Source organism: Bufo bufo, chromosome 5 (assembly GCF_905171765.1).
Source record: "Bufo bufo chromosome 5, aBufBuf1.1, whole genome shotgun sequence".
Lineage (NCBI taxonomy): Eukaryota > Metazoa > Chordata > Amphibia > Anura > Bufonidae > Bufo > Bufo bufo.
The window spans coordinates 206,196,865-206,209,101 of NC_053393.1; the positions used below are offsets into that span (position 1 = coordinate 206,196,865).

The 12,237-nt window shown below is 42.6% G+C and overlaps 1 protein-coding gene across 1 annotated transcript in view; it reads right to left on the minus strand.

Annotated features, from left to right (window-relative positions):
- The window catches only part of TMEM108 (transmembrane protein 108), a 312,590-nt gene extending 307,448 nt beyond the window's left edge, over positions 1-5,142 (minus strand). The window contains exon 1 of the mRNA XM_040433339.1: positions 5,052-5,142. The gene's annotated coding sequence lies outside the window, so the exon portion shown is untranslated. The remainder of the gene's footprint in view (positions 1-5,051) is intronic.
- Between the last annotated feature and the right edge of the window lie 7,095 nt (positions 5,143-12,237).

The following is a 12,237-nucleotide window of genomic DNA, read 5'->3' on the forward strand; positions in this document are numbered from 1 at the left end:
AAGGAGGAGAAACTGTGCAGTGGCCAGGTTTGAAGTGACCGTGAAGGCTACACTGGGACCCCCGAACACCGTTGAGGTGTCACCAAGTGTTACTGCTCTCCGGAGGGGATGGTAAAGCATGGTTCACTCAAATGGAAAATAAGTCCAGAGAGTCAGGGTTGCAGTAAACCAGTGTGCTTCTTTACTGGGGGAACTCAAGTGCAAAACAATACAGTCAATGCACTGATCTGGCTTCTCCATTCTCCCCTCTGGTAGTAGAAGGTTCTGTGCTGAGGAAAGGCCTGAGCTAGCTGTCCCTCTGTTCTTTAGGAGTCTGGTTCCCTGGTCAAAGGGCTAGTGACCCAGGGTCTGTGCGAGAATATCCTGAACTTAGAATCTACTTCGGGTCACTTTTGCTATTTGGCAGAGTCTCTCCTACTAATCACCAGTCTCTATTTACAGAGAACTTGGGGCTCTGATTGCAGTACTTATATACAGTTTCTGTGAACTGATCTAGAACCTTCTTGTGGAGGCAGAAGCTGGAGAATCACAGCCTAACCAAAATAATATTGCAGTTCAAGGCTGCCATAGACTTGTATTGGGCCTGAATAAAGGTCAATGGGAATGGCTAAGCAGTTTTCAGTTGTAAACAACAGTCTGACAGCTAATCCAGATGGTCAAAAATTTACTGTCTGGATTTTCCCTTCAAAACTCAGCTCTGCATAACCCTTTTGACAGCATTGGAAAATTACTAGCTTCTCAGTATACAGACTGGAAATTCCCAAAGTCTTCTTAGTGTGAACTGGCTGTGCATTAACTCTTTCCACAATTCAGTGCAAATACAGTACAATAACAGTGCAAATAACTTTAATTTGCTGTAACTGGAATTTCACTTTAAGGATATCTCAAAAATAATTTTATTATATCCAAATGTATTTATAAAAGTATGTCCAATTTTCACTAAATATATGATTCCCTAGTTCTAGAATGGTTCTCTGTCTCATGGTTCTGTGCAGTACTAGGGGCTAAAGTACTGCACAGGTCTTGCTAAGTAAAGACCATGTGAGTTGGTAAACTGTAGTCTAGATCATAGATGTGATGTCCCTTGTATAGCTGCAGTGTTATTAAGGTAAGGCTAAAGACCGCAATTAAAATACAACTACTGATGCTCCAGCAAAACTCTCACCCTACAGCCTCTGATTAGTGTTGATCGCGAATATTCTAATCGCTAATTTTTATCGAGAATATTGGCTCTTTGAGAATTCGCGAAGATGTAGATCATAGTGCTATATCTTCTTAATCGCGAATATTCTAGAATTTTTTTTTTATCAGTCCCCTCACTACTTTTTGCTTGTGGGCCAATGAGAAGGCTGCAATATCTTTGTCTGAACTTAGCAACATCCCTAGCAACCAATAGGAAAGTCGCCTACCCCTTACTATATAAGAAACTCCAAAGCAGCCATTTTCTGCTGTTTTTTGGAGTTCCGAGAGAGAGAGCAGTGCCATTGCTGTGCTCTGTGCTGTCATCTGGATCCCTATTCAATTACATTAGCTAGATAGCTCATATATATATATATATATATATATATATAATGCAGATAGTGGGATATAGTCAGTGTAGATTCGATAGTGATATAGTGTAGCTGATAGGTTCCAGTTCATGGTGTTAGGTAGTGTGATAGGAATTACTGTACTGTGCATTCTCTACAGTCTCAGGAAACTTCTAGCAGCTTGAAAAATGTAGCAAAAGTGAGCCACGCCTGTAATACACGCATATTAGATTTCAGATTTTCGCAATCAAGAAAATAATGACTGGAGAGCACGAATTCTAGAATTTGCTAATTTATGGCGAATATTAGGCAAAAAATTTGCGAAATATCGCGAAAACAAATATTGCCTATACTGCTCATCACTACCTCTGATGTAGCCATCATTAGCACCAAGGCAGAACCTGCTTCTATCACTGAATGATTGTTTGTCATTGATGGCCACATTACAGTTCACAGGAGGTCTAGATAGCACCTACTACTATTATATATATTGCAGGGACACACAGGACCAACACCAGGTGTCATAGTGTGGGGCAACATTAGCTACCATGGGCGTTCCCATCTGGTACTTGTGGAGGGAACATTGACCAGCCTTCATAATGTCCAAAACATCGCTAGACATGGTGTTCCAACAAGATAACACCTGCCCGGGCATTGCCGGTGCTATACAATGTGCTCTTCAGGGTATCCAGCAGCTCCTCTGGCCAACTCGACTGCTAGATCTCTCCCACATCAAAAATGCCTGGGACTGGATGGGGGGATGGATCTCCCATGCTCAGCAGCCAACAACCTCCTTGGCAGAACTACTGGTCTGTTTGAAAGAGCTTGGACTAATATGCCACAGTATAATATTCAGTATATGTATTACCGTTATGATGATAGAGTGGCAGCATGCATCGCACCAAGGAGAGATGCCACCAAGTATTAGTGTGACCCTGCCTCAACATGTACTCTGCTGCAGAACCCAAACCAATTTCAGCTTAATAGTTTTAAGTTTTTCAGGTGTTCTTTTTTTCATTTTCTGCAAGTCTATATATCTTAACTTGGGAAGTACACGCTCATATACTGGACATGCAAATAAAAGTTCAGGTATATAATAATTATAGACATACTATATGACATGTAAAAGGGTTGTGAATAACAACATATCATCTATCAAAGGAGTGATTTTCCCCACTATCTTCAGTAGTCTGATACAGTTTGAATGGAACTGCAGTGCACTTGCTGAACCACCATTCTTGTGATTGGTGAGGGTCCCAGTTGTTGGACCCCAACCGATCAGACTATTATCACCTATCCTTTCACTAGGCGATAAGTTGGTTTTCTGGGACAAAATCTTCAAGACATTCAATTCTGTCTATGCCAGAGAGGTTAATTTTCAATAAACTGATCACTTTTGTGGTGTATAATGACAATATGTCTCATACACAGTAACTCCTGTACCAGAACTTACCATAGGTGGTATCTCTAAATTTCCAGTGCATATATTTTTACTATACTGTTTATTAGCCTGCAACTAAAATATCTTGCAATTTTGCTTTGCAAACCACCAGTAGGCTGCAGGTGGAGGATGACGTTGCTGGATCTCCAGGCTCTCTGCATCACTAAACAATAAAAGGATACATAGAGCATGGGTCATGTACAGGAACCAGAGGATTGATATCTATAGATTTTTATATCTATCTATGTAAACAAGCTATGTATCAGACTACTGTAGTAAAACATATCTATTATGTAATCCTTTCATCAGAAAGGAGTATTTTTGAATTCAATATTCATTAGAAGCAATTTTTTGAAATTTTTTGTCTGTTTTTCTTTCTTTTTTTGATCAGTACTATACCATTGACAATTACAATATATATATATATATGTAGCTCCATTGTTCTTTTGATGTGCATAGAGGAACACTGCGCTGATTAGAGTGATGCTCTAATTGAGGGCTCTCTCTGGGCACTATGTGTCCTGCTAAAAGTCCAAACAAAGAGGAAGTTAAAGAGCAACACTGACAAACTCTGCTCTGCTACATCTACTCTCACCCTGTCCAGGTTATGTGGGTTTATAATATCTTCTTTCATTGAATGGAAGTATGTATAAGATTGTGCAGACAAATACAATTCTTTTTATTTTATTGTGAAGACAATTTTTTTTTTAACAGCAAAAGTTAATAAAAAAAACGTTTAATTTTTTGTTACATCTTTCACCCATTGCTATGTGTGGTCACCTCCAGTGTATTGAGAGAATATATGAGAGCAAGTATCTTAAAATGTGGCATTTCCAAGGTCACTTAGTCAGTGCCATGTAATTTGCCATGCAATGATCAGATATTGCTGTCGCCTTTTGTGAAGCAGTAGCCTCCATCGTTGTTATCTAGTGTAATTTGCCCTGCCGTGGCTTTTGATTAACATCCCATTCTTCTGCCATTTGGCTTTCTAATGAGTAGAAATCACCTAGGTAACCCAGCCCCCCCTTCCGTCAGTCAATAAGATTCCAGGCGATGGACTGTGCATGTGTCTATATCTGGCTGATGCATATTGCCGGTGATAGAGAGGAGCTGTCCACTGCTGAATCTCGTCTACTGCTCCACCACCTCCCACTGCATATCCCTTACTTATGCTGCCACCTATACAACCACACCTCCATATCCTCCTGCATCTATTGGGTTAAGGGATAATTTATCACAAAATTAACATTTTTACATCTATAATCTGCTCTAAATTAACAATCCTTAACCCTTTGTCAGCCTGACCTCTCTTCCTCTCCGTTAAACAGTTAACAGCCAAACCTTAACCCTGTAAGGTCTGGTTACCACAAGAGTATTTTGCCTAGCACCAAGCAGTGGCATTATGCCTTAAGGATTATGTCAATGTATCTTCTTTAATTTAAGAGATCAGCTTCTAAGATGTGACATCTGTTCTCATAATAACGCATGGAAGAGATGCTGATCGCCTCTGACTGTTGGGGATTGTAGTTTGCCATTCTATCAGGCTTTATGTCCATTTTGGTGCAGCCTCTAGTCAAAAGTATAGCATGCACTGCGGGTTATTGTAAATGAAAAGATGCCAGGATTTATATGTACGACGTTTGGTTGTAGAATAATATCTACATATAAGTTCTGTCTGGTTTATCATTAAGCCTCTCAGGCCCCTGGATGCTCATAAAGAGTTACATGGGAGCCAACCCCCAGGCATCTCATGGACGTCATAAAATGCCATTGTTGCATTCTGAATTCAATACGTATGCTATCCATACCCCATGTGCTTAATGTAAAAAATCCCATTGCACGCAGTATAGAATTCATCACAGCGGCGACAGACATCAAACACAGATTTAATCTGCAATGCCTGAATCCAAGAAACTAATGTCACTTTATTAACCTGCTGCTTTCGCAGATATCAGCGCAAGACATTAATCCTAGATCTTAACAGCGCAAGATATTAAGCCTAGATCTTAACAGCGCAAATCATCTCTAATGTAAAAACTGACAAGTACATGTTGTTCATGAAGATGATTGCAAAATCTTACCTTTCTCATAAAATGCAAGCTCTCCAAACAGTCAATAGCCACTTCGGTATGTGAGCTGCTGCCCTTCTATGTAGCAGTCTCAGCTCTGTATCCAGCACAGCAGAAACTGATCCTCCCCCAACAGAGTCTGCTACTGAGGGAGACCAATAGCTCCAGTAGTCTGGGATGAATCACATAGCTGCTCAGGCCAATCATGGCACAGAATGGTCCTGGCTACAGCAGCCCAGGGAGATACTGAGATCCTATATGCTACATTTGGGAGCAGAGGCTTTGTCGCCCTCGTTTGTTTGGACTGGATTACAAGATGCAGTCGCTTGGCAGAACTGACTTGCATCTGCTGATACCAGAAGTCGTTGATGCCACAGATAATACCACTTTGTGAAAGATACTATTAGTACGTGACTTGCCTCATCTTGTATTGCGTGTACATGACTTGTTGAATGCAAAGCTGGTCAGAGAGCGAAACAGTTTATTCAATGAACCTCTTCTGATGAACATTAGTAATAATAATGGTTTCTGCATTTGTAGTGACAAACCTCAAATAATTCCCTTAATTATAGTGGATAAATCCCAGTCAGATGCAGCACATATATCAAGAGGAACAAATCACCAACTGAAAAGAAGTTAATTCTAATCAGGGTCTAAGGAAATCCTATCACTGCTAAGGCAAACCCTAGCGAAGAAATGCCACTTTTAATGAAAATATTTGAAAGAGGTTAAACAATAAAATTGATACCAAAAAGATGATAATACAATAGTCATAAGCGACTCTTTTTAGGGAACATGTAGAGTAGCCTCACAATATGACGCTCAGTGGTTCAAGTCCTTGTTTCCAGTTGAGCACAGATTGAGGTCATTCTATCCCTGTTGCACTTAAAATTTTCCCTTACTAGGCAGCAAGGTAGAGGCACCTAGAATAAAAAGGGGAAGCAGTTGTGCAATTGAAAATCACGCGCAGATTTAGGGCCACTCACCTTGTACTGTTGTGCAGAAGGCACAATAACCTATCTTGCTTGTAAGGAACTGGGCTACCGGCTGCACATTGTCCCTCTGGTAACCGAACGGGAAACTTGACTGGAGGTAGAGGAGAAAGACTGATACTGTTTGTGGCTCTGCTGGGAAGGCAAGACTCCAGAGAAGTGAAGGTAATTTGAGAAACTAATAAAGTTTCTAAACTTACTTTCCCTTCTGCAGGGGCGTTGCTAGGGTCTGAAGAAATCCGGGGCACGAGCCCAAGTGAAACCACGCCCCCATCCCATGAAGCCACGCCCCCATCCCCATGAAGCCAAGCCTTCATCACCACCAAAAAGGGGGGGGGGGCCTTCACAGTAGTTATTAACCCCTTTCAGCAGTCCCCTCTTCAGTGAACGGGGGACGGCTGAATGGGGTTAATAACTACAGTGAAGGGCCTAGCCATCTGGGCAACCCCACAGATCATCCATAACAGTTCCATCCACAGATTCCCCTCCCCATAACAGTGCCATCCACAGATCCCCCTCTCCATAACAGTGCCATCCACAGATCCCCCTCCCATAACAGTGTTATCCACAGACCCCCCTCCCCATAACTGTGCCATCCACAGATCCCAGCCCTCCCCATAACAGTGCCATCCACAGATCCCCCTTCCTCCACATAACAGTGCCATCCACCACAGATCCCCCTCCCCTCCACATTATTTTAAACTGTAATCCTATAACTTAATTTGCTCATAGTGATGATGAATGATAGTGACCTAGTCTAGTCTTACTCAGTCAGAGAGTCTCCCACAGCTAGTCAGCTCCAGCCTCCAGGCAGTGCGGGTGGTGCTCACTCACTGACGTCACGCGCCTGCGTCGCCTAGTGCAGTGTTTCCCAACCAGTGTGCCTCCAGCTGTTGCAAAACTACAACTCCCAGCATGCCCGCACAGCCAAAGGCTGTCCGGGCATGCTGGGAGTTGTAGTTTTGCAACAGCTGGAGGCACACTGGTTGGGAAACACTGGCCTAGTGGGAGGAGCAGGCGCCTGACGTCAGTGAGCAAGCACCGCCCGCACTGCCTGCTGTTGCCGGAGGCGGAGCTGCAGTAGGAATCACCTACAGGCTGCGGAATCTTCGGATAATCTTTCAAGTTAAGTTAAGTCTGCAGTTGCACTCTGCAGGCGGATTAGGACATGAGCGGCGGGGCCGGTGTAGCGCAGGAGAGTCAATGCGCCGGCCGGCCCTGCCAGTGCACTGCCAGCAATACATTCGGGGCACTGGTCAAAACATCCGGGGCTCAAGCCCCGAATGTTTTGACCTAACAACGCCCCTGCCCTTCTGTGAGATCATGCCTTCCCAGTAGTGCCACAAACAGTCCCAATCTTTCTCCTCTACCTCTAGCCAGCAAAGTAGTCATCCTGAGAACACAACCCACTTTAATGGTATGTAACGTTAGGTTAATCAGGGGACCAGCAATCAAAAAATATTACTGTCATACTCAGCTAAAAGAAAACAATGTGGACACCATGCACTCTGATATTGACACTATGATGATATGGTGTGCGCTTGCATGTATATCAGCAGTCCACGGAGCTCCAAGTTGCCAGCATATGTGTTTTCTATAGGAGGTTTAAATACATAAAAAAGTCTCATAAATAAAAATAATTGTTATAATCTCTGCTCAACTTTTTTTTTCTTTGCTCCAGTCCCCTGCCCATATGCTTCTATGGGACTCACTTTTCCGGTATTGATTAGCATGACGTTCATAGTGGCCATGCTGGCTGCCAACCACAGTGATACAATTCTGTTACAATCATAACACCAGACTAGTGGGACCCACAGTGACGTTTATGGGCAATGGACAGAAATACACAATAGTGAAAGACATCAATATTGTGCTTTGTGCATCATTAATTGCTTTGCAGTTGATGGCTAAAGACGTCTAAAATCAGGCCTAGGCTAAGCCCCTAGGTTAAAAATTTCAGTGGGGACCCCACCTCATCTTATGCATGCCTGGAGCTCTGCACAAAAGTCTATGAAAGTAAGGCCTGAGGCACACGACCACAGTTTTGGTCCGCATCTGATCCACATTTTTTGCGGATCGCACGCTGACCCATTAATTTCTATGGGTCCGCAAAAAATGCGGACATCTCACAGATGTCATCTGTGTGCTATCTGCATCTGTGTGGCCATTCCTCAAATTATAGAACAAGTCCTATTCTGGTCTGTTTTGTGGACAAGAATAGGCAGCTCTAGCGAAGGGAGTGAGTAAATTAAATTGCGGCGTGCACATGGCTTGTGGACCATAAAATGGATTCAGTCGTGTGCATGAAGCCTAATGGAAACAGCGACTCCATTGTCCACATGGTGGATGCCTGGATATCTGCCACGGATATGCAGTTGTACATGCCGCAGGTCCAAATGCGGATTAAATGTGTGACCACCTGCCTCTGTCTCCACACAGAAACTAAGTCTAGAACGGGCATGTTTTTTTCTGCAACATGAATTTTGAAGTATATATTTTGTTCGAAAGCCATGGGAAAATAGATAGTATTCCACCTCCGTCTGTTTCTCAGTTGAAACCTGTTGTGTGGGATGTGATAAAATAACAAAATAAGTACTACTTACCCAGAAAATGCCCCAATGCTCCACCAGAGTTGTTCTGGTGCTCCCACCAGTCTACAGTCGTGGCCAAAAGTTTTGAGAATTAGATAAATATTGTCCGCCAAACGGACAAGAATAGGACATGCTATATTTTTTTTGCAGGGCCACGGAACGGTGCAACGGATGCGGACAGCACACGGAGTGCTGTCCGCATCTTTTGCGGCCCTATTGAAGTGAATGGGTCCGCATCCGATCCGCAAAGACTGCAGCTCGGATGCGGACCAAAACAACGGTCGTGTGCATGAGGCCTAACAGGCAGAGTTCACACTTCAGTTATTTGGTCAATTATTTCCTTCAGTTAGGCCTCTTTCACATGAACAATACGGCTTGTGTCAGGATGCATTCATTCAGTTTTGTCTGCATTTGGGTTCAGTTTTTTCCGCGCGGGTGCAATCAGTTTTAATGCATTTTTCAAGCGCATGAAAAAAAACTGAACACTTACAAACAACATCTCCTAGCAACCATCAGTGAAAAATGCATTGCATCTGAACTGCATCCATATGCCTTCTGTTTTTCACTAAACCCCCAGTCACTTCGGTGTGGCCAGGGCTGTGTGAAAAACACAGAATATAGAACATGCTGCAATTTTTCCTGAATGCAGAAATAATGCTTAAAAAACAACGCTCATGAGCACAAACCCAATGAAATGAATAGGTCAGGATTCAGTGCGAGTGCTATGCGTTGACATCACGCATTGCATCCTTACGCCTCTTTCACATGACTGTATGGCTTTTTCAGTATTTTGCAGGCCACAAAAAACGGATCCGCAAAAACTACGGATGACGTCCGTGTGCATTCCGTTTTTTGAGGAAAAGAACAGCTGGCCCCTGATAGAACAGTACTATACTTGTCCGTTATGTGGACAATAATAGGACATGTTCTATCTTTGAACGGAACGGAAAAACAAAAATACAGAAATGGAAAATATACGGAGTACCTTCCGTTTTTTTTTCTTCTGATCTATTGAAATGAATGGTTCCGAAAATAAAAAACGGAATGTAAACGGGGAAAAAAAACGCTTGTGTGCAAGAGGCCTTATTGTGAGACAAAACCAGTAGTGAAGGCTACCGACCGTGTGCACCCTTGTGTGCATGCACTACTTTTTTGCAGTGCGGACCATTGGATTCGGATTGCGGACCCCTTTCAAGTGAATGAGTCTTCTGTCCACATGCGGAGGGCAATTTGTTATCCGCAACACAGGTACGGCCAGCACACGGTGGCCTGAGGCTACATGCACATGATCCGCACTGTGTTTTGTGGTCCACAAATTGCAGATCTGCAAAACACAGATGCCACCTGTGTGCGTTCCACAATTTGCGGAATGCCCATAATAGAAATGGCTATTCTTGTTCGAAAAATAGACAAGAATAGGACATGTTCTATTTTGAACATTGAAGTAAATGGGTCCGCATCCGAGCCACAAAAAATGCGGCTTGGATGCAGACCCACACAAAGGTCATGTGGGAAGCATTATGAAATTACCCCCATGTTTCCACACAATTATATCTTTCTCTAAAGTCCATAAAAAAATGTGTTGGAAGGCTGAATCCATATTTTTGTATTAAACATTTATTTTATGTTATTATTTTATTATACTTGTATATTACAAATTTAACATCTATTCTCCCCACACATAAGGAGGGCCTTAGAAAAAAGAACAAAAACATAAATTTACCACGGCCTCTTTCACACGGGCGTTGCGTGTGAGGGCCGGATGAGATGCGGGTGCGTCGCGGGAAAATGCACAAGCATTTTAATGCATTTTGCACGCGCGTGAGAAAAATCGGCATGTTTGGCACCCAAACCCGAACACGGACTTCTTCACAGAAGTTCAGGTTTGGGTTAGGTGTTGTGTAGATTTTATTATTTTCCCTTATAACATGGTTATAAGGGAAAATAATAGCATTCTTAATACAGAATGCTTAGTAAAATAGGGATGGAGGGGTTAAAAAAATAAATAAAATAATCAAACTCACCTCATCCACTTGTTCGCGCAGCCCGGCTTCTTTTCTGTCTTCTTCTTTGATGACCAGGAGGAAAAGGACCTGTGGTGACGTCACTGCGCTCATCACATGGTCCATCACATGATTTATCACCATGGTGACGGACCATGTGATGAGCGCAGTGACGTCACCACAGGTGCTTATCCTCCTGGTTATATATAACCATGTTATAAGGGAAAATAATAATGATCGGGTCCCCATTCCGATCATCTCCTAGCAACCATGCATGAAAATCGCACCGCATCCGCACTTGCTTGCGGATGCTTGCGATTTTCACGCAGCCCCATTCAATTATATGGGACCTGCGTTGCGTGAAAAACGCACATTATAGAGCATGCTGTGATTTTCACGCAACGCACAAGTCATGTGTGAAAATCATTGCTCATATGCACAGCCCCATAGAAATGAATGGGTCCTGATTCAGTGCGGGTGCAATGCGTTAACCTCACGCATTGCACCCCCGCGGAAATCTCGCCCATGTGAAAGAGGCCTAACAGTCTTTTGACATGACCTACTTCTAGATTTTTCTAGGATTGTGTCTATGGAAAAACTTCTTACTGATCTGCACTTGATTCCTTCTTGGTGTGGACATGGCTGAAAACCACAAGATATACAACCACCTAAAAACTCCATGTTTTTGGAGCCTTTGATAAATGTACTGCCTTCCAAACACTTGTTATAGCCTTATGCACATGAGCATATTAGATAGAGCTCAGATCCATATCATGGCACCCATAGAAGTCTATGTACTGCACCTCTGTATTCCTCCAATTACATCTTTTTTTTTCCTGATAGCCTTGCTTTACAAAGAAAGTACCTCCAGAAATATGGTGCATTTAAAAATGCCACTTTTCTGTAATTTTTTAGCAGAAAATGCCAAATGTTACATGTTAGGAGTTGCCTGCTCAGCCAATCTCTAGTCGTATCTGTAACCCACCTCAGTTAGTGAATGGCTGAGCAGGCATCTCTTGGCATTTTATGCATGTCAAGGCAGGATCAGGAAGTGGCGAGCAGCAGAGACCAGAGCAGTGTCGGAATGTGAGCAGCAAGGGGTCAGTGACTTTGAGTAAGGCTTTTTTTTTATTTTTAACCCATAATGAGTCATTTATTAAAAGAAAAAATGGTTTAGGATTGATAGGAATAGCTCACTCCTATGTGATCAAGGGATAGGTGCTCTAGTCCCGTACACTGTTTCACCCTTACAGGAAAAATGTTTTGTAAAAAGATATTTAAAATATGGACTGGCACTCTAAATGTGTGTTATTAGATGTGCTATTAATAATATAGGTAGGTGGACCACTACTACACTGCTACTAACACATCCTAGATCTGAATTAATTAAATATTCTTCTGAAATACTTTGTTCTTTAGTTGAATGTGCTGACAACAAAATCACGCTAAAATAAAAAAATGGAAATCAAATTTTCAACCCATGGATGCCTGGATTTGGAGTCACACTCAAAATTAAAGTGGAAAAACACACTACAGGCTGATCCAACTTTGATGTAATGTCCTTAAAACAAGTCAAAATGAGGCTCAGTAGTGTGTGTGGCCTCCACGTGCC